Consider the following 25,737-nt stretch of genomic DNA (forward strand, 5'->3'; position numbering starts at 1 on the left):
GGATCAGGGGGATAGGTTTGGAAGTGCCTTTCCACAAAATCGAGGTGTTGGGGGTCCATGCACCTCGAGAACAGCTACATCCCCCACGATCCACGTGTGTAAGGCCATGGTCGAGATGAAGTTCCACATGAAATATCTCTCTGGGTCGGCTTCTCCCCAAGTTGCGCTCTTTGAATGACTGGGTTCAATGCTTCTACGTGGGCATGGTCCATTCAGTCACCCTGTACGAAGCCCCTGCATGGACGAGTAACCTAGCCGCTTCCCGGTATAGTCAAACAGTCCGTATTCTTCTCTATTCCTCTGACTTGCTCTGTGGATCACCTGCGGGTATAAGAGCATGTCCTTCGAGGCGATCGTCCTATTGGAACTACTCCCTCTAGATCTGCTCGCGGGCTTGCACACGACTTTCTATGAATAACGGTGCAAGTCCGGTGTACAGAAGTTAATCTCGACAGAACGGAAGATGGAAGCCCTCAGACGCCAGACCCGACAATTTATGCTACTGCAGAGGCAGCAGACTTTCGTGGTTGTCCAACTGCTCTTGTTCTAGTGGCTGAGCAGAGGCTTCGGCAAACTCACCTATTGTATAGTGCAGATATTTTCCGGACATAGTTGCTACAGGTGGGACCAGGACACGGAGCAGTATACTCTGGAAGGCTAACCCACCTGGGCGGGTGAATACCGTATCCTGAGCGTGATAATCGGGGCGGATCTCTCACTGTCAGGCGTGGTTGGAATTACGCTCGATAATGAGAGAAAGTGAAAGTCCATGGTCTCCTTATGCGAAAACGTAATTTCTCGGAAGAAGGCTGCGGGCGGTCGTGAGATTGTAGCTTACGGTCATCTTGCGTGCTGCCCTCTACGGTAAGTGACGACGTGACAGTGTGGCCCTGCCCCGCCGCCGGGCGTCCAGACGCAGAAGTTAGTAGAATGAGGGCGTTTTACCGACGTGAGAGGGCGTGGCGACAGCGCTGCACTGGGTGAGGTTACCGGAAGCTTTAATGTTGTTAATTTCCGTCCCCCCTCACTCCGGAAAATGTGTGAAGACGGCCATCGTGGGGATTTCAGTAGATAGACTCCGCGTCTGGTGTTTCCGGGTGCAGGGAGTCTACCTCTAACTCTTTCGAACATTTACCCCACGTTAAAGAAAAAAAAAAAATAGTAGGTTATAAAATTGGCATTTTCAGTTCGCTAAACTCTATTATCATGTTGCGAAAAGAAGGCACAAGTTGTTTACATCGATGTTTCGCCCGTAGTCCGTTGCCGCTGCTCTGATCACAAGCAAGAAGCACAGTTGGTCGAAGACGGTGACAAAGACCGATACCGCTGATCCCAAGTTCGAGGGAAAACGATTTCGTAGCAAGGTGCATCGGCGTAGACTCTCAATAAAGCGTCGAGTATTCATAAACAGAATAATTTGCTTACAGTTTGAGTATTACCGTTGATTCAATACGTTGCTCGTAATGAAAAAATGAATACAATTTAATATGCGTAACAATCATTAATATTCTGAAAATATTTATAGCAAAAAGAACTAAATTGTATTTATTAAAAATAATATAAATCCGTTTACACTCATTTTGCAGTCGATTATAAAATGAAATAAGACATTTAATAAATGTCAAACGTTGCTAGCAAGATCGGTCGATCTATTAATATGATCAAATAATTTTCGCTACGTTGCATAGTGGTTCAATGTAAAAATTATGCTTGCTTTAATTTTAGTATGACTTGTTTTTTTGTAAGGTTCAGAACGTGAGACTCGTATGGGGATAGGTTAGGTCTGACGCTTCTTTGCTTTTGTGCCGTCCCGTGAGACTTCAACTCAGCAGAAGGCGATATGTTAAGTCGCCCGTGACGAGTTCTGGGCACCGTCCAAATGCGTGTAATCGCGATATTCCAAGCACCAATCAAATCTCAGTTTCATTCGAGCTAAGCGAAGTTGCGGTAGTTCCGCGTTTGCGAATCAACGTAATCGAGTCTGTACGAAGATCTTGCTGTACCATTATCAACCTTTTAATAAACCGATTCATTTGGACTCAATCTATATCTCATCACCTCCCTTGCGCTAAACCTTCCTCTGGTCTACTCACCGATTTCGATTACTTTCGATTAATTGATCGAGGAAGATCATCTTGCTTAATAAAAATATAATGTAGAAAATCTTCGATAAATACTATATTATCACTTTTGAAGCAGACCTCGTAAAGTGAAACCATTATCCTTTGTTCAGCCTGTAGAGATCCGTACAACAATACTACGTAAAACTGTTATAATATCAAATACACGAGTTTAGGAAAGTTAATTTACCGGTTTGGTAAGAATCATTTATCATGAGACTGTAAATCTGAGAACCAATACTTCATTTAATTGGATTCTAAATAAATAATGTGAACCACGACTAATTGTAAGAGCCGATTATTGGTTACGTTAATTGATATGCTTGTGCATACAATTACATGTATTTAAATTTATATAAACGCGTTGTGCAATTTAACAGTTTCTAGACCGACATGGCTGCCAGGGAAGAACATCTTTTTAAATGCAGATTATTGTGCACTGTTACCTCTTTTCATATGCAAAAGCTAATGACCGCGAGCATGAGATTGCATCTTTTGTTACACAGTATTTAGCTCTCTCAGCTATTGTGTAAATTCGTATGCAATTATTTAATCATTATTCTGTTAAACGCTGCTCAAAATATTCATAGTTAATCTTCAATTACACTAATACAGTGGTACATGTTTTATTTTATTTGCTTCAACGTATTGTATTTTCAGTATTTTCTTAGTTTCTTGGTTTCAGTTTCTAATGATAACTCTTCTAATCGATACTCGATAAAACTGAAAACCTTTCGAACGAAAAAATGAACTACAGTTTTGGATTTTTTCCCCATAGGTGAAATTCGAATAAAATTCAATACATTGAAAGCTACTGTTAACTCGAGAGAGCTTCAATGGACTCTGTCCCATCCCAGTCGACAAAGGTTGCTTTATAACTATCTAATAAATGCATAGCACCTGATGCCCACGCTTTTATTACACCTTTTATATAATTCACTGCGCATGTGTCAATGCATTGCCAGTATTTTCTAGACCAGTGAATTGTATATGTTGCAAACAGATAGAACGATTCGTGAGATTCCAGTGAAGTACTATTACGACTTACAATCTTTTTCAATCAAAGTAGGTATAGTTGCTGCAATTGATTTATGTATATCCAATCTTATGATCGAAATTCTAGTTACATGTATACAGGTTGTATCAAAAATCGTGGTACGATCGAACAGGAAGTGATTCTCTTGAGGTTTTGAGTACACTTGAGATATAATTACAATGTACTATCTTGGTATTTTCACAGATAATATATTCGAAAGCTACTTAGATATGATAAAAATAACAAGAGGCAAACAATGACGTTGCTGTAAGTTGAATAGAGTAGTTAATTGTAAAGAAATTCGTTTAACCAACTTGCGTTACCGCTTAAGGGTACGTATACTTAATGAAACTTCATGATCGATTTTCTCGAAAACCGAGTCTCGAGAAAATGAAACAATTTTCTCTTTCCTTTTTGACTTACTTTTAAGGGTAAAATCACCTCATGCTCGATTGTACTATTATTTTCAGTACATCCTGTATATTATTTACATTCTAGTATCAAAATGCAGGTGCAAGATCGATATCAACAAACAATGGAATTTATTACATTATTAAAAATCGAAATATTTCATACGTACAATATTTCTTTATAACGTTTATTATCAAACTTCGTGTAACATTTTTTTCTTACTTTAATTTGTAGCTTAAGTTCTCGGTTTATCGGGAAAAATATGATATACCCTATATATAAAAGGGAACTTTTAAGATAATAGAAACGTTAGTTTTTGTATTAATAACACAGATTAGAGTTACAATAGGTTTTCATCTCTTAAGGTTTACTTTTCCGGCGTAAAAGATCTTTAAATGTTTAATTCTAAGTTAAAAATATTTTACTGCAAATCAAAGTTATCTATTATACACTAAAATATCATAGTACGGTAATCTGTTATTACTAAAATTGCTATTGGGATAGCAATTTTACCTAAAAGATAATTAGGTAAATCGTATTTAATGAGAAGCACTGTGTATCCTACTATGTACATAATCTTCATTAAAGTCTTCAAAATCAATATAATGCTAACTTTCCAAATAATAAGGTTCAACTTAAAACCAAATTATGTATCAATAAATATCTAAACTAATAGAATTTTTATATTTAAGTTTTTCCACAAAAAGAAAGAGTTTTCCCTACATAGTGCATCATACATCATTTTCAATGCTACCGAGCAACGATCCACTGTCTGTTGATGTTTGACATCAACATCTTACTGCATACATTATACATATATTACAGGTTACACTTGACTTTCAACTTGCAGTCAAAAGTAGCTTAAGATTTAAAGTGATCGCTTTCGGTGTGTACATGACGCGGATATTAATCCCATACTACTGAAGTGTGAAAAGCGGGAACGCCAAAAGCCAATACATCTTTCTTAAAAATAATCTGATTTATTTAACACACCTAGACTGCTATACATGTGACCGTGGCATTGATAAATGGAACTCTAACGCGAACGAGACTCTACTGTGTCGAACTCTGATCTCTCCTGATCTGCTTCGCGGCGTTGAACAACGCGTCCTTAAAATTCGTAGAGAAAGACGAACACAGATATAGGATAGCAAAAGATAGAAAACAAAACCCGAAAGGAATGTGGAGAAAATCACAGTACAGTAGGGAAAGCGACAGGTTTGGAAACTTTGGAGACTGCCACTTGTTCGCTCTCACGAAAGTCTGGTCCCCACATGTTTGCGTTGAAAACCGCTCTAGAGCGAAACAAGGAAATAAAAAATAGGAAACATAAAATAGCAGAATGCCAGAAAAGTGAAAGTACAGGAGAAAGTGAAGGAACTAAAATTTACTTTGATATATTATAAATATTCGTGATAACTCCGGAAACAACGAACAAGGGACATGCTGGCGACGTCAAGATGTCACAATATATTTCTTCTTATCAGTGGTACCAGGCTTCCTCAATTCGCGGCTGCATATACAATGTTGAACAGTTACGATGCCCTGAAACGGTGTCATAAATCGCAGACAGTGTTCTCGTATTCTGCGACTACTTCCGTTATTGCATATTACTTTCCTTTGACTTTCTTCTCCTTTGTATCCATAGAGTGGATCATCGTTCAACGTCCATTTCTTTAGCTTGTTATTTTCACATACAAGAGAGAGAAAACATATCAGATATGGTTACGGGGAGTTACACTCCCAACAAACACGATAAAAGAGGTTATTGATTGAAACAAACTAGGCAAACCTATTGACTTCGCGTTAAGAATACACAAAAATACAGAACGAAGAAATGGTAACTGATGTTCTGTTTCGCAAAATTAGCTCTTGAACGATTGCTATTGCGGTTGTAACCAAAATAAAAAAATCAAGCGAGACAGCTCTGTATTTAAAAAATGTTAAAGTTCTTGGTCCTCCGTAAATAAACATCATTTTGAACCTGGTGCAGATGATGAATTGGTACATTTCAGAGACATTCAACCGAGAAACGATTATAAAGAACTTGTTGAATTAATAATTATTATTCTAGGTGGAACTCTACCTACGGATACCAAATTTCAAATGCCTGTGGTTTCTCTTAAGTAACGAGGAGAAACTAGGAATTCAAAGTATTTGCAATTGTTTAGTAAATTTTAACTTGAATTCGCCCTACTATACTAGTAATCGCACCACGATTAGATATTGGATTTTTAATTGATCTATATCGGTAATGACATATAGACGAAACAATAAGTAATGCAACATTGCAAAAATTGTGCAACTACTTATGGTATTCGTCACCAGAGAATATGGAATCGTTCTTTTGCCCGGGTATCTCTACAGAAATGAAGAAAGGAAGGATTCGAACATTTGAAAACGAATAGGAACAAAATTTAAAGAAATTAAATATCCATCCCAAAGACATGAAGTATTATATAAATGATACTATTGGTCATTTCGTTTTTATCCATTTATTAAAATTTTTTTCTCAATTTCAAATAAATACAAGGTTTTCACTTAAACGCCGGAAATTTGGAAATTCCCAGAAACCCCTAAGAGGAGCTCGCTAGTCTGACGCGGGACTATTAAGGAGAAAAATTGTCACCGTGGCAATTGTGCGACTCCATCCCCAAAGTATTGTGTAAAAGTCGTAATGGAGATCGAGGTTTTAGTAAGTATAAATTCCACACTTCTAGGAAGTGGGGACCATTCCCAGGTATCTTTTCAAAATTCCCCCCATTTCTCCTATAGAGGAAACGTAAGTGGCTTTTGAAGGAAATTTCGTTTCTTGAAATTATTACTCGGTATCTTCCAAATACAACTTCAGCAACATTAAGAACAACATTGAGCAACACTAGTAAAAAAGGACACCCATCAAAGACATCTGGAGAGTGTTTGTTCGATGAAACTTAAGCTTAAAATGAAATTACGAGAAGAAAGTGACATTATTAATAGAATGCACTTCTTTAAGTACATCTTCCAATATCGTATAGTAAGTAAAAGTGCTGAAATTTGTCAGTCTCAATTATCAATCGAAGAAGGATTTTGTTTAAACTTTATTTATGGACACCGATTGTATCCGTAGTATTTTAAAGTTTAGAACATAAAAAAACAATTTCATCTAGAAGAAATCACAATAAGTGAAGAAAAATATAAAGTGTCATTGAACATTTTTTTAAATGAAACGTGTGAGAGTATTGCGACTATAATTTTATTTGTTGACAAAAATATAGATGAAAAGAGTTTAATATTATTTTGTAAGCTTTGTTTCGATGGCATCTCTGGTTTTTCATTTTACAAATAAAAACAATTGGATCTCAAAATAGAAATATTTTTATATATCTTTTAGTTCCCTTCGATTAGAAGAGAATAATAGTAACAAAATTTTATGGCAAAATTTCACACCTTTTTCTACACGATTTTGCAGACCTATCAGAATACAACGGTTCCATGAAACTGGTTTTTATTAAATTACTTAGAAAAAAAGAGATCTATTGACAAATTCAAACTTTGCAACTTGTTTCATCAAAATTGAGTCAAATACAGTTTTCTTTACTACTAACGATGATCAGCGAATAACTTTGCTATTTTGTACGATATTTTTTTTCTCAAAATTGTAACATGAAGCTAAAAATTATATTTATATTCTCTGAAAGGACTATATTCTTTATTTAGTAACCACTTAACAAAAAAATTCGCAAAATTTATCCATTTTTTGACATCTCAGAGTAGTGTCTCCTCTTAAAGTGATCTCTTTTATGAGCACCAGCTATTGTTTCTTCTTTTATTGCATTGGTAATCATTTTTTTACGACTCGTTTGAATTGTGTAATCCTCCTTTCCTCGGTTGTAAAGTCTTATGAATACTAAACTGGGGTACGAATTATAATGAACAAAGGAAGTTAATCTGTTCATTATTATCACGATATTGGAATGATTTCGGATTTAGGACAGTCGATGCAACAGTTTTTGCGATAAATTTCGTCAAACTTTATAATCCGTTTCATAAACAATAGTCTTATGATAGACTAATATAGTCTTTCGAACGATAATTAAGAATTACCAGTATATTTTTCATTGTTTTATCTTTTTCAGAATAATATGGTCTAATTTTACATAAATTATATACCGCACGTGATCTTGTGTCGCAGAAATTTCTTTCAAACGATTTTGTAACTTTATTATCATAACTTCACGTTGTGTTACCTTAATTAAAATTCAGGTCTTAAAACATGCTTCAACAACTTCTTCGATGGAAAAAACTTTTATTGACATTTACTTACTGGGAGTTTACTCTGCATTTCCTCTCGTAAAATGAGCTACAGTACTCCTTGCTTGGATTACTTTAGTACCTCGATGAAAATATTATTTTATAGTACGTCGTAAAAATTTCAGTCCTCTCGATAGTAAACGTAATTCGTGAAAGGATACATTAATAGACGCGGAACAGTAATAAATAAAATCGACGATGGATGGAATTGTTTCCCTAAAAACTAAGAATGAATTACTCAAATTTTAAACTTTGAAAGATTCTAATTCGTCAAGTTCAAAAGCATTCAGTTTGCAGAACAATGTTACTATTAGTCGTGGTTTAATTGTCGAATCATTTACACCAGTTTAGTGACAATTCGTGCTATCTGCATATGTCAGTCATGAAATGATAGTATGTAAATGATAGTGATAATGATGCCGCCGCCTAAACATTGTAGTGATAGTCCCATGTTTCTATGCATTCTGATGGTGTAGAGTTCGGAGTCGTTGTGTGTCAACAATTAGTAAATGACAACGAACACTGCAGCGGAGACAGATATATTTGTAAAACACAATCAAAATGGAATTAATCAGTTAACTAAACCGCGATGTTTAGGCGGCCGCACTCCTTTGGAGTCTACTGACGAAAGAACTATCCTGAATAACAGAAACTAAAGCCAGAAGATGTTTCTCTTGAAAATGAAACAGTGAATTTGTATATACATATTTAGAAAGTAAGAAAATAGTCGCCAATCTAATATATAAATTCAGTGTAATAATAATAAAGAATGAAGCTAATAAATACTATCGACTGTTGCTCCAATAATCCCAAATCTCGCGATACAAAACAGATTGAAAAGTAACGTTGGACTCTGCCCCAAAATAAAACTTTTAAAAGTAGAAATAATTGATCTAGAAGAGTACGTTCCTTCGAAAAGAGCGCAGCATTAAAAATAAGATTTCCAAGGTTAGTAAATTGAACTTCATCAGATCACGGTATTGAAGAAAAAGCATTCCATTTATTTGTATTTTACGTTTAGCTCATTGATAAAATGCGACATGGTTTATAAAATCGATACCGTGTAAATCTTGGTGGAGAGTAATTTGATATGGAAATTTATTTCACTTAAGAATTCGTAACACACTTCTCCTGCTGATATCAGACTCGCGATTTACATTTATCTTGATAACGTAATGACTTTCGATACTCCATACAATATTGTAAATTCGTATAATATTTACGTTCGTCTTCGCGTCCAATTTGCGAAAACGTTATTTGCAAACGTAGAAGTAATAGTCAATTAGTTGAAGAATTTGCTAGAATAAATACAGCGACAATAAAATGTTTCTCCGATCATGTAGTGTTCACTCTTGAATGACCTTGTATAATACAATTTTGAAATCGTCTCAACTGTGACTATCACATAGCGAGACAGAAAATATATAATTTCATGTAAGAAAACATCGATGCCTTTAAAATCTCATAAAAAATATATTTAGAAAAAAGTCTGTTTCACCATTACACGTGTCCCTCTAAACAGCATCACTCTGTTGAAACAAGCTTTTTCATAGGATCATAAATAATGGAAATATTCAAGCTGGACAAAGTTTTGGCCCAACCTGTATAATTTGTAAAGGAAAATATATAATTATAAAGTTCCATTTTGAATATTACAAATCTTCTTACTGTTATAATCAGAAATTGCCTTGATTCTCATAATTGTATACATATAATAGGACGTTCCAAAAGTAGAGTTCCACTTTAATGAAGTATAAAATGATTCGAATGTCTGTGGAAACATTACACGAGTTGACGTTGCAGTAAAAATTTAACATAAAATATAACGAATGTAAGTTGTACGAGTGTCTTCGAATATGATGAGTATTAGTTGACATAAATGCAATTTGAACACACCCGTTTCATCGGAATTGAAATTGTAACGCGACTAGCATGCTTAGAATTCCAGTTAAACCGAAAAAGGGATATACGTTGTGTAATTTTACACGACTAATGGAATCGCCGCACTCGAAATTCCGCGACGTGTAGTTAATTTTAATCTTTCAATCCGCCTCATGAAAATATCGATTTTCCCACCTTTGTATAAACTATATATACTATATATATATATAACAGCCACTATTTTATGTGTGCTTGGTTTTGACAGTTGGATTTTGGAAATGGAGCAGTGGTACTTTTACCCCGAATTTGAACATATTTCCGCTGCTTGTCAAGTTCCCATAATTGCTCCTTGGATAAGTACAGATCATTTAAAAAATGAGTTCGAGATTTTTATATATAATAAATATTTAAATGAATCTGTCTAACGTTACCATTTCTGATAAGTAAAAATTCCTGTATGAGTTTGAGTTATTTATTTAAAATATCAGAACAGAGTATTTCGTTAACTATTTCTACGTTCCAGTTCTGTTTCCACAGTTTTTAAAATTTTTCATACTTCTACGATTCTATCATCATTTACTTTTTTCTTTTTGAGTGCAGAATATTTTGAAAAAAGAAATTCTTCTTCTTTTATTTGCGATTGACATTTTTCTATGTCATTTGTATCATTAGATGTATTATTGGATTCTATGTAATTCTGTAATTTCGTCAGTGTCTTTAATTTGTACAGTTTCTTAAGTCTAAAATAATAAACAAAAATTATTATAAAAAATTATATATTATATTATCAAAACTACAAATCATTATGTGTGAAAATGTATAGCAAGTACAACAGAAAGAAAGAGCATTCGATTATGGATTATACATAGCACGACTCATAGTAAAAAATGCATTTGGCACAATGTCATCCAGTTTCCCAATATTAAGAAATATTATAGTACTGGAGTCGTCTAAAGCAACTTTTATCGTTTTAACATGGGTACATTTACATAATTTGTTAAGAAATCGAAAAAGTTATCAAACTATATTCTTATATATGTTAATAATTTATTATGCTCTACTAACGTTCCATTGAATTTGTCAATAAATGGAGACGAATAGACTTTAGTTGTCAGCACGACAAACTATTTGGAGTTGCTCTCGACATTTCAAAAAGATACAATATTTTATTCCTTGTTCATCAATTTATATATCCGACAATGTCGCGCTGTGGCTGAAGAAACACGTGTCATGCGATTACAATTGATGATAGAAGTAGGATTGCTCCGTGTGAGAGTGCCACAGAATGTGCATCAGGAGATTTATAAAATCTGACAATTGAAGACGAGGTTACGAACAACTAAAATGCAGCAGCTGATACAACATACGATCTGCGTTCAGATATTATCCATCTCTTTAAAACAGTTTCTCTTTTGTTTTCAAATTTCCGTAATATTATCGATCTATACGGAGTTTAAATCCAACCCCTTCTTTTAAAGGTCCTCAAGAGAAGAAAGAAGGCTGGATTATAGGAATGGCTGCGGTTGTAGGAAGACTAGACATTTTCAAACGAGTGTCCAAAATCTAAAAGGGGTGACAGAAAAGATGCCAATGGATAAAAAGGAAGACCCATTGTAGAAAATTTCTCAACGAATAATTGGAATGAAAGATCGAGTCTGCCTGATTGGCAAAGTTTTTATAATTCGCATTAAGAGTCGACTCAGCACACGAATGGATTTTCGAGAAGAATGATTTGCTAGATTCTATTGGTTGATTGTGAAACAGAGAAGTAAGTCACTTTTGTCTAGACTGCTAATAGAATTGCAGTGGCGAGAGGTCCCAGTTGAGGTCAGAAATGCTCGAAGGTGACTTTTGAGGAAGATTGTACGGAAAGAGATCCATTAACGAAATTAGAGATCTACAACAATCAGAGTTAGAATGGTCATTGTTCGAGGTGGCGTCGATTTCACGCTGGATCTGAAGTGACTCTTGGCAAAGTCGGCGACTGGGAGCATTCCGGGTTGGCCAGTTTCTGACGGAACTGTTCACAAGCGAGCAGAAAGAGCTGAGTTTTAAAAGGATTGTTCAAAGGATGGTCCAGAGTCAAGCAAGAAGGTGCCGAGGTGAAAACAGGATGATACAGAATGTTTCTTAACAAGTGCACAACGTAGACGTCATACAATTATTTTGCTCAAGATTTTCACATGGTTCCCCTTGAGACTGAAGATAAATATCAAAGTAGAAGTTTTTTGGAAAAATTCACGCAGGTTTTGTTATATCAAATATCTTTTTCCCAGATAGGAGTGCTTAGAGAGTTCGAAGAAGATAACGTTCAGTTTTTGTGGAAATCATTTGTTAGTTTTTGCTGGACATGAGGATATGTTGTTGCAAAAGGAGAGGACATGGTTCCTCACGAGAAAACTTTAAAAAAGGAGTGTGCAAATCTTAAGACACAAGGAGAAAAGCGTTTGTCTTTTACAAATTGATCAATTCTAATTGCACGAACATCAAGGTATACAATACTTGGAGCGAATGTAATGAAGGGATATGTTTGTGAAGAGTTTTGTTTTAAATAATAGCATGTTTTCTTCGGCTTGTCTTGGATCCTATGATATCCAAGCATCGAAACGAGCACTTTCCAAAGTGTTGTTTGAAGTTGTTTTCGAGAATTAAAAGTGATGCGATGTTTTATCGTTTGTTTAATTCTCTGTTGAAAAATAGATCGAAAAAAAATTCTGGCATGCGAGACTTCATTTTCGAGAAAGACGACTTTAAAAATCTGTCAAATCGTGTAGTCACAATATGCCTATATGAGCATCAAAGGAAAATTTGACGAAGAACAGGAAAATTACTAGAAGACTCTTGGAGTAATTATTCTTTGTGTGTGTGTGCGTGTAATAGGTACGCAGGAGTGCGTGAACGATAGGATGAAAGCTATATTAGTGGTACGAATCTTTGTTGTAAACGCGAATGGAAACAAAAAAAGCATGTGGTCTACGTGACTTTGGAGAATTGAGTGAGAGAGAAAAGTGTGAAACACAAAAAAAGAAAGTCGAGTGAACGGACAAAAGAATGTGTTGAACGAGTCGTTTTAACAACAAGAGAAAATGCGAATGAACGTGAATGAAGTGTTTTGAGTAGCGATCTTATGCTAATAAACTCTCTTTATTAAAATTGTGCGTAGACCCAACTAATATCAATATTAGTGTCTCTCGTTTCTCTTGGCTTATACCTATTTCCCAGAAATGCCATACTGCCATGCATGTACTGATTTTAATATGGTTTATTTTTTCGGAAAATTATAATATATATCAATGTATATTTTTTAACGACAACAAATTAAGAAACAGAATAGTATTTACCTGTAATGAAAACTACGTTTCCTTTACTTCGGAGACTGGAATTTCAAATTTTTTACTAACTTCTTTCCAAACACAATTTTGTTAATCTTATAACAGTCGTTGGAGGCACCCAGTAAAACTGAACGATTTTTTATTTTCTCAATTAGTTGCAAAATTTCTTTATTCGACAACTCCATTTTTACTCGCTGAAAGATCATTTTATATTAAATTCTCTTCGCACAGAAACGAACAGAATTTTCTCGATCGCGGACTCTTTGGATTTACCAACAAGGAATTGTATACGATGGACACGTTCGTTTGTTCCTGCTCGTGGTGACGTCCATACAAAATGATGTGTACGTTCACCTCATTCATTCATGTTCGTTCGCGCTGTTTATTTTGGTCTGGATATACATAGCTTGACGCTATTCTAGACACCGGATCTAACTACGACATAATTTGTTACTTATTCTAATATTATTAATATACATTCAGTTATCTGGTGCATACTAACCTTCCTTCTTCTTTGAAACATTGAACATACATTATTTATTCATAGATATTGAGATATTGAGATCAGACAAATTCTTAACTATTAAATTACTCGAATTTGGCAGTTATTGTATGAATGAACAAAACTGGCAAGCTACGTGTAGTATCGATTGCATTGTTATATGAAAATACTCAAAATAAACAATGTCTCTAATAACTAATTTTGTTTTCGATATATATATATATATTGTAATCACCTTAAATGATAATTAAATAATCCGCAGGGGATAAAGTTAGTATTAGAATAGTGCATTGATTCATCTCTAGAAATATTATTTTCGTTAATAATGATAAAATGTGACAGCAATGCACGGTGGTCGGGATTATTAATGGACCGTCTGAGAAATTTTTCCAATTATTGGAAAACTGAAAGGAAGTAGAGCACTTCATCAAATGGAACAAGGCACTTTTGTGTTTTCTTCTAGAGAACATGTGAGATTACTAGTTGATTTGAGTGGTCAGTTTATTTGTAATGGAGGTCCTTCAAACTAACAACAGTGAATCGATAATTCCTGTATGGATTGCTTTTCCGCTAGGTGATAATACGCGACCTGTAATGCTTTTGCATGTATAATTATAGTCTATCCGGATAGTATATCGTGACAAACAAAATTTATTTTACGCGTTAATAGATGAAGTATATAAAACAAATTCAAATACCTTTTGAATCATAACAAGCGTTCGTGATAAGTGTACTGCGCGCGGTAAAAGCATACAGGCGTTCAATAAATAAGCTTAACAAACTTTACTATGTAACATTTTCTGTACACGATGAACGTTGAGTTTCCAAATCTTAATACCGTAAGGGACAATGCACGATTGTTGAAGATATTTTCGAGATCATTGTCCATTTTATACTTTTAACTAAATGCGCAATATTATACGACAAATGCGTAGCATTAGTTACATCAAATTCTGATTACATTAAAATAAGTAATCGCATCGAAATTATATAAATTTTATACAATGTCGTTTTACAGAATTGATATATCATTACAAATTCATTCAACATGCGAACTTATCAATATTCATAAAACACTTGTTATTAACGTTTAAATAGACTCGACCAAGTCTAGAAGTCTCGTATACTCTAATTGAAATATATATAATATTGATAAAGAGTGTTTATCTTTCAATAGAATGTTAAAAAATTAAATAAGTTGGAAATTTAACAGCCTACTTATGTTATTACGGATAATGTAAGCGTGTTCGAGAATGTCCCTCTCCTCTTCTAATTTTAATAAAACTGATCATGGTTCAGTCCATCTAGTGTTAATCTTGGACCTCGCAACCCCAAGAGGAATTGAATTATTAGGCACTATTAATTTAGGACAGTTCGCGCAAGAATTTACATCCCACTATATAATGCGTGGCTTTCCGGTTAAATCACGCATTGCCGCAGCGACCTCGAAAAACGAACACCATTATTCTTGTGTGATTACCGCGAATTTCGCAATTGATTTGTAGCCTCCTATGTTGCATTGCGACAATGCTAACGTAACGGTCGGAGGGGGGTAGTAGTGAATCAGAGGAGGGCAAAACCAATTAAGCCGTCAGTGCATTAACGCGTGTCATTCAGTTCCATATTGTGACCAAGTGTGACCAATCGAGACAATTAGACTTAATTGCATGAACAATGCCACACGCAAGCCTAATAACGATTTGACGTTGCTTCGAATTATTCGAAATCTTGAGCTTATATTATTCACACGAATTATTTTATTTTAGGGTTGCATTTCGTAATGTGTACAAATTGTAAAACAGTGACAATTAACGGCAGCTGCACTAGTGTGCATTATAGTTAACCACAAGCCTGTGCGATTAACTATTTTCAAATATAGCAAACACAACTGCAACGAATACATTGAACAATTCTTTTTCAAATTTACTGGAAAAATGACTGTTTAAAATTTATTTTTACTCCGTTAAATACAGTATCGGTATTATATAAAAATATAATTTTTCAAAATGTTATCTCGAAAACAATCGAAAATGAGACACGAATATCCACGAGTGAGTATCCCGCGTTATTAGTGACAGTCACAATTTTCACTTAAATGATTGCAGAGTACGTTTGAAGAGACAACGAATTATCCAAGGTGGAGAGAGCGCTACCTTCCACGGATTCTCATATCCTTTTTTTTTCTGTTCGTTCGAGCGTCACTGGTCCTTCAAGATTCAACTTGGAAACGAGCCAATAGTGGAGAGATATCGATTTATTCAGGTGGAGTCGTGTCCAGAAATCGAATATTATTTTGTTCTAAATTGAAAAAATTTAAACGAATTCGTGGAATTCTCCGTTGCCGCGAAGATTAGACCTCCATTTTGAAAATGGAATACATGTCTCTGTCGAAAGTTCGTCAGTGAAATATTGTTCATTCACGTGCGATGTTCACCGTGATTTTTTTGCGTTAGCTCGTCAGATTGCGTAATTGGTCGCGATGTTACGCTCGAGTAATTGCTATTCATTTGTAACGGAATCATGCTGTAATGCCTGTCTATTCGACGCGCGACCTCGTAAATAATTTAGCGATATTTATATGCATGAAATTGTATACTCCGCAAACTAGTAGCTCATTTATCGCCGGCATATTGGTAATGAAAATTAACATAGAATAGTAAGAAATTTCGCGACGAATCATCGTTTTAAATATTTCTACCAGGAGACATTGATAATGTACTTGATCGAACTGCGTCGAAAAACCACGATACTTATTTAGAAAATAAGTATCTTACAACTCACCCATGACTTTGCGTTTGAAATATATATATATATATATATATATTTATTTATTTATTTATTTATTTACTTTAAATTTCATGGTTGCCAAAATATGCTACTTTAATTATTATAATCCTTTTATGTGGGTTTGTTTTGTTCTGTTTCCAAGATGATTAAATGATTCAAAATTCAAAATAAATTATAATTAACCATTCGTAACAGACAACCGTGTGCTAATGATGAAGAAATCAATATAATAAAGAATAAAAATTGCAATACTTACAAAGCTGAATATTTTAGCAATCACAAGCAAGGTTTACATGATTCAAAACACATGTTACTCAAAACTTCATTCGTTACGACACTTTTCAAATTCATAATAATCCATGAGTTGTAAATTTGTATAAATAATTACCAAACATGTTTTAAATAAGAGAGATATAAGTAACACATCTACTATTTCCTGTAGTTTCAGAAGTGCTATTTCTTATAATTCTTAAGATCCAGTAAATTTATCATAGGATTGTTAAAGATAATAAAATAACAATCTTCTTTCGAATCCCATCTTTCTAAGAAAGCAGCAGAAGAAGCAATTAATTATGATAGTACAAGTGTCTCCGCGCCACTAATTACTGACCTCCTTAAATATTTTTCAACTATATTTAGAATTAATTAGTAACAGGAAATGCGATATATTTAAAACGCGAGTTAATTGGCACGTGACAAATTTTCACGGTATAGAGAAAAATCATAGCGATCTAGCGTGTAACAACAACTTCCGGCGCGATATTTAAAACAAAAAGATTGACAAATTCTATGAAATATATTTCAGCTCCTGCAGCTTCAAAAATAAAAATTCATATGCAATTGCATTCCTCGCTTTCCATCATGAAATAGAATGGAACGCGAACATTTTTAAATTTCTCGCTCGTACGACAAAATACATTTTAGTCGGGTTTCAACATTTTCGGGATAAAATGCATTTAAAGTGAAAAAGAAACAAATTCTATTATAAATAAAAGTGGTGTTAATTTACACTCACGAATATTATATTTATTTTCAAACGTGAACATTTTTTATTTTAAAAAAGAGTTCGAACATTAATCTCGCTATTCAAAGGGGTAGGCTGGAATCCATAGTACAACCGAGCAGGGGGGTGATTCTAAGTGAAAAAATAAGAAAAAAATTTGATACAACTTGATTCGTCAACATCAGTTCAGACGGAGACAACCACGGTAGAAGAATAGACAATTTAATTATACACAAAGAGACAATCAGTTAGAATAAAAATACGAAAAACTAAAGACCATTTGAATCGAGAAAATTATAGTTCATTGCTTCTGTGTGATATCTAAAGATGTGTTTTATAAAGTATAATAATTTTCACCGGGATTTTTCTCGAAAAGAGATTTGTTGCCCATATGCAGTGCAAACGAGAGTTCGTGCTTGCGCGAAAGAGAAAGCGTGGGAGCGAGCGGATGTGCAGCCCAACCTGTACGTGGGATCGTATCGGACAACGATAGACTAGCCGAGAGGGCTGCTGAGTAGCCGACGACGTACATTACGCAGGACCATCGCTTGGTTAGTGTCTTGGCGACCACCTGTGAGGGTTTCAGGACATCCGGTCGGTACCTCATGCGCATTCCCCGCGCTACAACTCAAGTCTCGTGACGTAGGTCACGTAGGCCCCGAAACTTAGGATATAAGAAAGCCCACTGGACCGAATGGGGGCTTTCTGGTATCGAACACCAACGATAGAACAGCGTAGCCAGCAACGTTGTTATCGTATCGTATCATTAATAGATCAACTGATCCTGTTAGTAGCGTTTAGTGTTTATTAAATATCTTATTACGCTATATCGACTACACCCATAATACTGAAAATATTGAGCGAAGAAGGAGATAGCAATTCATTTCTACCATCTAAACGTCGCTGAGCAATACGATTGCCATCATCTGAAAATGATAATTCGTGGGACACAGTATCGAAATCTGATGAAAATAGTTCTGACTGTTCCGACAGTTCAATAAATAATATTGGAACTAGTCATCAAAGCGAATGCTCTAATCCATGTGACAACCAGCCGAATATTGTACTGTTTACGTGTATCTGCTCGTGGAACATTCTTCGTCACTGATGACAGTTTTGAACACACATCGATGAACAAACAAATCTTTATGCTTTACAAACAAGAATGGCTTCCAAACGTTTACATAAATGACTACCAACGAACAAAAATGAAATAAAGCGTCTGTTTGAACTGATTTCATAAACGGGATCGGTGAAACTCCATTCGTGTATCTGTATTGGTTCCAGGATCCATTGTTTGCTCAAACATTCCCGCGGGAAATAATGAGCAGAGATCAATTTGAAATTCTGTTGAGAATGTTACATTTCGCAGATAATACAGGGGTTGATGCATCTGACCGTCTGTCCAAAGTCCAAATTATCATAGAGGAACTGAATAAACATTTTTTCAATATAATGCTCCATCTAGAGTACTATGCATCAACGAGTCCCTAATCCGCGGAAGAATCATACTTAGGTAATATTTGAAACAAAAGAGACGCAAATATGGCATAGAAATGAATATTTAAATTTTGCTGCGATTATAAATATACCTCCTAATGGAAGATTTGAATGAATGCAAATAAAGCACAAAATAAAAGACTATTATTTATAACATCGGAAAAAATCACACACTTAATAAAACTAAACAATTTAGATTCCAAACCTAAAATGTACACCAGAAAATCACAGAAGGAAACTGTGAAAAACATCTTCTAAGAAATTAATAAAAAACGATTCGTCCTCTCTGTGTTTACACTAGATAAAACTGACATGCTCGGAACCCCATCATAAAAACCACACGGTGACCAAAAACCAACCACCCCGTACTGAACTATATATATACAATTTAAAAGCTTCCTAGAAAACACAATTGCATCGCACAACTCGGTAGAAATCACAAAAACACATACACGATCGATATACCTACCCACCCTACCCCCTAGCTCTGGCCAAAATGCGAAAAAAAATCCCATCCCTTACTTAAAGAACGAATGTATGAAAAATAAGGTAGACAAGTTACACAAAAGAGTGTAACTTTGGGACCTATAAAAGAAACTAATCATAATTAGACATCGAAAATAAGAAGTGATGATTCTTCTTAAATACAAATGAAATGTATAATACAGTACAGAAAATATATCCTGAAGATCCATGTACCGTGTAATTTTATGTAGATTGTTTAAAATGATTGTATTTACATAAAGAAGCGTATTACGATACTTTTTAAATGTATAGCTAATAAAAGTTAATACAGTGGAACCAAATAAAGTTCGCGGGACATCGATCTTTTTCCAGCAATTGTAATTGCTCAACATTTTTAAATGTACGCGTGTAAAATTCGTAGTCCCGTGTTTCACGAACTTCGACGATACATGAATAACACGCAGTGTTCGTATGAGATATGAAGGTCGAGAGGTTAAAGCTACAGCAAAATTAGACACTCCAGTTATTTTTCACTCAAATATCTGCAGCTTGAGCTACAAATCCTAAACACCGTCAGCCATCCGACCGAATGAATAAAGAACAATGATCGAAGAAACCTTGCGCAAAAACTCGCTCGTTGACCCGTTACGTAACTCCAGGCATATTTGGGTCGTACACGGGCACACAGGCACACGCGTGCGCATACGTGACGCGTATAATCGAACAAGAAATCAAGAAAAGCCCGGGAACCCACGGAGATCGATCGATATCTCGATCCGCGCATTACTTTTCGTTTTGCGTTTGCGGCCGCAATTACCCTCGTTGTCGCTGATATTAGCCCGCTAATTCTGCTGGCCGTAGTACCGGCGTTAACGGCTTAACGGCTAATGTATACGCTTCCTGCATTGCCCCAAACCGCTCACCAAACCCTTCTGCGTCAGTATTGTGCCTGGCCGACCGACGTCGCACGTTGTACTCGTGCGTGCATAATGTCCGAAGGATACTCTCAAGAGTATCTTGTTTTGCTTTTGTCCGACGTCGCTAACATCGTTTTTGTTTTCCAAATCGTTGCCAATTAATTAGCATTTTCAACGGGTTCTCAGATACTCCGCGGTTGAGGCACGATACGCTGCTGTTCGAGATACGGAAATTCCTAGTACGTTATTTTGATTAAGAGGCCAAGTATGTCGTGAGATTATTCGTTTTGAGAATCGCTTGCAAGGAACAACTGCGAAGTGTTCTTTCTTACCGATTTTCAAGCAACCTTGAAAGTTTGCAGGGTGGGTAAAAATAAAAGATACGTGTCTTTTGCAGCTACGGTACCTTAAGTTCAAGAGATGAAACTACTTTCCAAAGTTCCACACCTCATGCTATCTTGAATACTATTACAGGCCGAAGGAAGCTTTCTCAATTTATTCTCTATGATTTTTTTTTTTTTTTTGGAAAATATAATAAAGCGACAGGGTGAAATACTTTTATTTTTAATTTAAAAGTAACTGTAAGTGTTTTTAGTTCCTACCAATATTGTATGTACGTGTATCGACAATTAAAGGGAACGTGTAATTTTAGAATTCCTTTAATTTCTTTCGAATACTTTATTGTTTAAATAAGAACACCACATATTAAATAAAATCAGTCATTTTATACGTTTTATTAGGGAACCTAAACGTTATTGTGGATAAATTTATTAATTGAAATAATTAATACTTATACAATAGTTGGATAACAGTAAATCACGTAACTATGATATAACTCTATATAACGTTTCACGATTCTCGTTTCAACACTGCCCTTTCTCCCGAAAAAAGAAACGGCCCTTACCTACTTTCACACACTTTCACTGCACACTCTTCTGCACCTTCACTCGTTAGTCGTCAAACTTCGCCAACGCATCGACGAGCCGACCGTCGTCAAGCGTCTTTTCCTTGGACCTGGCTTCAACCCTTATCGACTCCCGTTTTCTCCCTTACTGCTCTCTTCCGGTCATGGTCCTTAAAACTGTTATCTTATAGCTCCATTTAAAAATCTGCGTTATCCTAAAATTACGATACTGTATTATCATCCTGCATGATCACATTATAATCAAAGTCTTATACAATGTAAATTTGCTAGAAATTAGAAATGGTGCACATGGTTAAGCTTCTGTCTGTGTTCCTCACTTTTGTTTAGGACACTGCAAGACGATAAGTTGCCACTATATACACGAGTAATATTAAATTAGCACATGTTACTAGTTAAACTTCTTTCTTAATGATACACAGATCCAGTACAAAAACAGTGTCACCAAATTTTTATATTTGCTTTTCTCATCTCTTACGAACTAAACAGATCATCGTTTACAATTTTTTATGAAATCAATTTGGTATAGATGTTTTTCCATTTCATTCAAAAGTTTTATTAACGTTGCGTTAGATGTACTAGATATAACGATAAAAAATCCAATGTACGTTAATCAAATAGAAGAGTCAAGAGAAGAAATATCGGTAATTACATATTTAGATACACAAGCATGTACATTGAATATTTGTACAAAGTATATTATATCCTGGTCTGCATTAAAATTTCCAGCAATTCATTAGTAACTTGATACTTGAGTACTAAAGATTTTGTTACTTTTAATAGAAAAGGGATTTCTTTTATGAGATCTATAATACATTCTTATAAAGAAATCGTACACAGTTACTCAGTCACTAGAGTAACTAATAGTGTACCGTTTGATAAATGATTTGAGAATATACAATTTATAACAAGGTGCTTTAAGCAGAATATAAGTAGTATAAATAACTCTGAATATTGAAGGAAAAATTAATTTGTTACTGATACAGCTGGAATTTAACTTTATCTCTCCGGTGAAAATGTTACAAGGTATCAGAAATAATAATTGAACGAATTGATATACAACAATAAGTAAAAATAATCTATCTGTATTTTGTGTCGTAAATTGTCGGCAGTTAAACGTATTTGGAACCATTTAAAATACTTAGTAAAAGCAATTCCATGCCAGGATACAGGTGCTGCAGATTCGATAATCCTTAGACATCTTTTACACGACGATTCGTAAATCACGATTCACGTCCAATGTAATGTCTTCTTCACTAGGTAGTGGTCATTCATTTAATATTACTGTTTCGTGTGTGATGCACGCGTTTTGGTCAGATGCTTCTTAGAGAAAATGAACGAGATCGAAGTATTATCCATTTGGTTTATATATAAAAGAAGCAATAAAATACCGAAAAGTTATCTAATCTAATTTGATGTGATCTAATCTAATCCAATATAATATAATATTATATTATATAATATAAAATAATATAATATAATATAATTTAATATAATCTAATTTCATTTAATAATTTCCATGTTCCAAGGAAGTCGCCCACAATGAATCAATCGACGATACACAAAATACATATCCCAATTCTGTATCTCCGGCTAAACACTCCAATATTCATCATATGCAAATTGTGATTCACGAATCACCGTGTGAAAAAGGTAGTTGTTGGTCATAAATTAAGCGTGTTTCGATTACCCTGAAACCTACCCTTTTGTCCGTTTTTTAAATAATATTTTTTGTTCTTCAGCTTTATTTTTTTCAATCGTATTTTCCTCTCCTTGACCTTTTATTATATGTAAACACAATTCTCTCAATCGACTTCTTCTCAATATTTCTATATTTTCTAATTATCCAATCCTGTACTAATCATACTCAGTTTTATTTTTATTGGCTTCTATCATAAAAGTATGAAGAACTCACATACAGAGGTAATAGATGTTACATTAAAATTATTTTTCAAATCAAACATATTGATACCGTGTAGGTTTGAAACGTTAATCGCAGAACATATTTGTATGCTGAAAAAGAAGTGGAAAATCCTTGTTATTGACATATTTATTTACAAATTATGTCACAATAATAGGATGAAATTTTCTAAATTCTTTACCACATATTTAACTCGTAACATGAAACTAACAATAAATAGGATTAAATGTTAATATTAATTCCGAGACTCGTTTTTATATAACTGCCTATATAAACTTCAATCCCACATGAGTTTGGCGCATTTTGTTACAAAAATGTAATGTGGTTTCATTAATATATGACGGATTGTTAGAATTTTCACTGACTGTTAATTTATACAAATCTAATATCTCTTCAACTGTGTATGATTAACATGATTTGCATGCAAATACAGCGAATAAATTAATAAAGTACGTGACAAGACTAATAAACGAGAATCAAAGCCACGTACAACGATTCGACAAAAATATCATTGCATAAAATTACTGTAACATAAACTAATAATACCATTTCGGAATTTTCAACAATAAAAGGTTGCTGTACAAATTGTCCGGGAAAGATTAATTACAGAAACGTCTCCTGAATTGTGCTAGCGTGCTCAGCTGATCAATATCCGCAACTGTTCATATTGATTATCTTTAACTTGGTATACGTGATATTTCTAGGCCAGCAGTTTCCCTTTAAGATTTTATTGATGCAACTAGGAAAATGGATGCACAAAGCGTGGTTGGCATTATATTAATATTACCGAAATTTCCACATTTTTCTTCGGTCAGCTATATTACGACAGACGGGCAAAAAACGCATTAGCAGTTAATTCGCTTGTATTCATTCAGACCCTTTGCTGAGCAGCGGAAATATCTCAGAGAAGAATATTACCCCGAAGATCGCACGGCCGCCGCCTCTACTCGTTTTTAAAGTCTTTCCTGGAAGATTACGGGAACACAAATTACTTGCGAAAGATACTGATTTCAAAGAACGCAATCGCTGCGAATGTGTTTGAACGTACTACATAATTGGCAATAGTACCGTCGAGAGCAATATTATTGCAAAAATATGATAGATTATCAATCATTTTCTTATTTTAGAAAGTCGCTCGGGAAAACGTTCTGTTCAATTCTAAGACATTTAACCGAATTAGTTGAAGTATTCAATGATCAAATAATTAACATTACAAATTTACTGTTTATAGTTCGCTTATTAATATTAGCTTTTCATAGACATATAAATAATTGATTTTTCGTTATTGAAATTTTGGTGAATTTCAACATCAGAGATCTTAAAACTGTAGGTATATCCACATTCTTTATAATTTGCTATACACTTTATTTAAACACTGTATATCAGTCACTGCATGCTCATTCTATCTATCGATCGAATCTCTAATTGTTGCTACTTTCTTAGAAATTCTAAATGATCGTAATTTATAAGATAAATATAATATATGTTCGTTATTCTTTATACTCGCCTATCATTCCTTCTAATTTACAATTAAAATTGTTCTGATCCTAATCAATCGCATTCAAAAAATATTTCATGTTCGGGTTATCCTTATCATTATCTATATCTGTGTTTACGCTATTTTCTGAAACCAGAGTTAGTTTGTTTCGAATCGATAAATATATTAGGTTGTTCGATAAGTTTTGTCGTTTTTTCCATTGTAAAAAATACTATGACACTTCAACTTTGAACAACTATAAATATACGAATGAGTCGACAGATCTGCATAGTTTTAGATTATCGAAAGACAAAACTTATTGAGCAACCTATCAACGTTTTGAGTAATCGAATCGATGAATCTACTAAACGTATTTTATAAAACCTTTTAATCTATTCACTTATTTGAATTATTTTATATATATTCAGGCCTTGTACTCAAAGAATCTACTATGAGTGAACAGGTATCACAAGCATATACAACAAAATGAGGAAATGTAAATCTAATTCTTAAGTTCTCGTCTCTTCAATTGGTAAAGATTGGAACCATTGTGTAAAGGAATTACGTGAAATCACAGAAGTGTTGCAGCTGCAAGGTGATAAAAGGAAAATGCTGGAACCAAAGAAAATGAAATGAAAATCAATTGACTGTTCATGGCAACCCAGGGGTTATCTCCACTACACCGTCTGGCTGCCCTGTCACTCTATTCTTTATCTTCTTGAGGATACGCTCTTTGTCTCTGGAATTTAGAGGAAAGCTGGCATGGTATAAAAAGAAAAATAACGTCAAGTGATCCTGTCAGAAAGAAACCATTTACGATCATTTGACTTTGATTCGGCTATGACAGTCTTGTTAGTTAAGCTACATAATTCTACTGTGAGTGTAGGGCATTTGACAATAGCACGATGGATCTACATGTGTTGTAGAATCGATGGCTAATCAAGAACATGCGTCCACAAAATTGAGGTTCTATGGTGGGGACACATGACAAGATAATTATAACATAACTATTTTTAGAAAAAGAAATAGAATTACAAAATAAAAGAATGTTGGCTTTACATCTAACAAATAACGTAGTACTTCTACGTAAAAGTAGTACTTCTAATCTAAGAATTGATCTCTCACATCTTGGGCTGATACTAATCGAGAGTTTTACGAAGAATGAAAATT

The 25,737-nt window shown here is 34.5% G+C and overlaps 1 protein-coding gene and 1 long non-coding RNA gene across 3 annotated transcripts in view; both read right to left on the reverse strand.

Moving 5' to 3' along the window:
- Dpr1 (defective proboscis extension response 1) overlaps positions 1-25,737 on the reverse strand; it is a 524,933-nt gene that overhangs the window by 164,691 nt on the left and 334,505 nt on the right. The gene's annotated exons all lie outside the window — the stretch shown is intronic.
- LOC143150320 (uncharacterized) lies at positions 21,262-23,276 on the reverse strand. The gene is made up of 4 exons (XR_012993031.1): positions 23,272-23,276; positions 23,142-23,182; positions 22,872-23,007; positions 21,262-21,366 (listed from the first exon to the last, which is right to left on the reverse strand). It is a non-coding gene; the product is annotated as an uncharacterized LOC143150320 (long non-coding RNA).

Source organism: Ptiloglossa arizonensis, chromosome 8, assembly GCF_051014685.1.
Source record: "Ptiloglossa arizonensis isolate GNS036 chromosome 8, iyPtiAriz1_principal, whole genome shotgun sequence".
Taxonomy (NCBI): domain Eukaryota; kingdom Metazoa; phylum Arthropoda; class Insecta; order Hymenoptera; family Colletidae; genus Ptiloglossa; species Ptiloglossa arizonensis.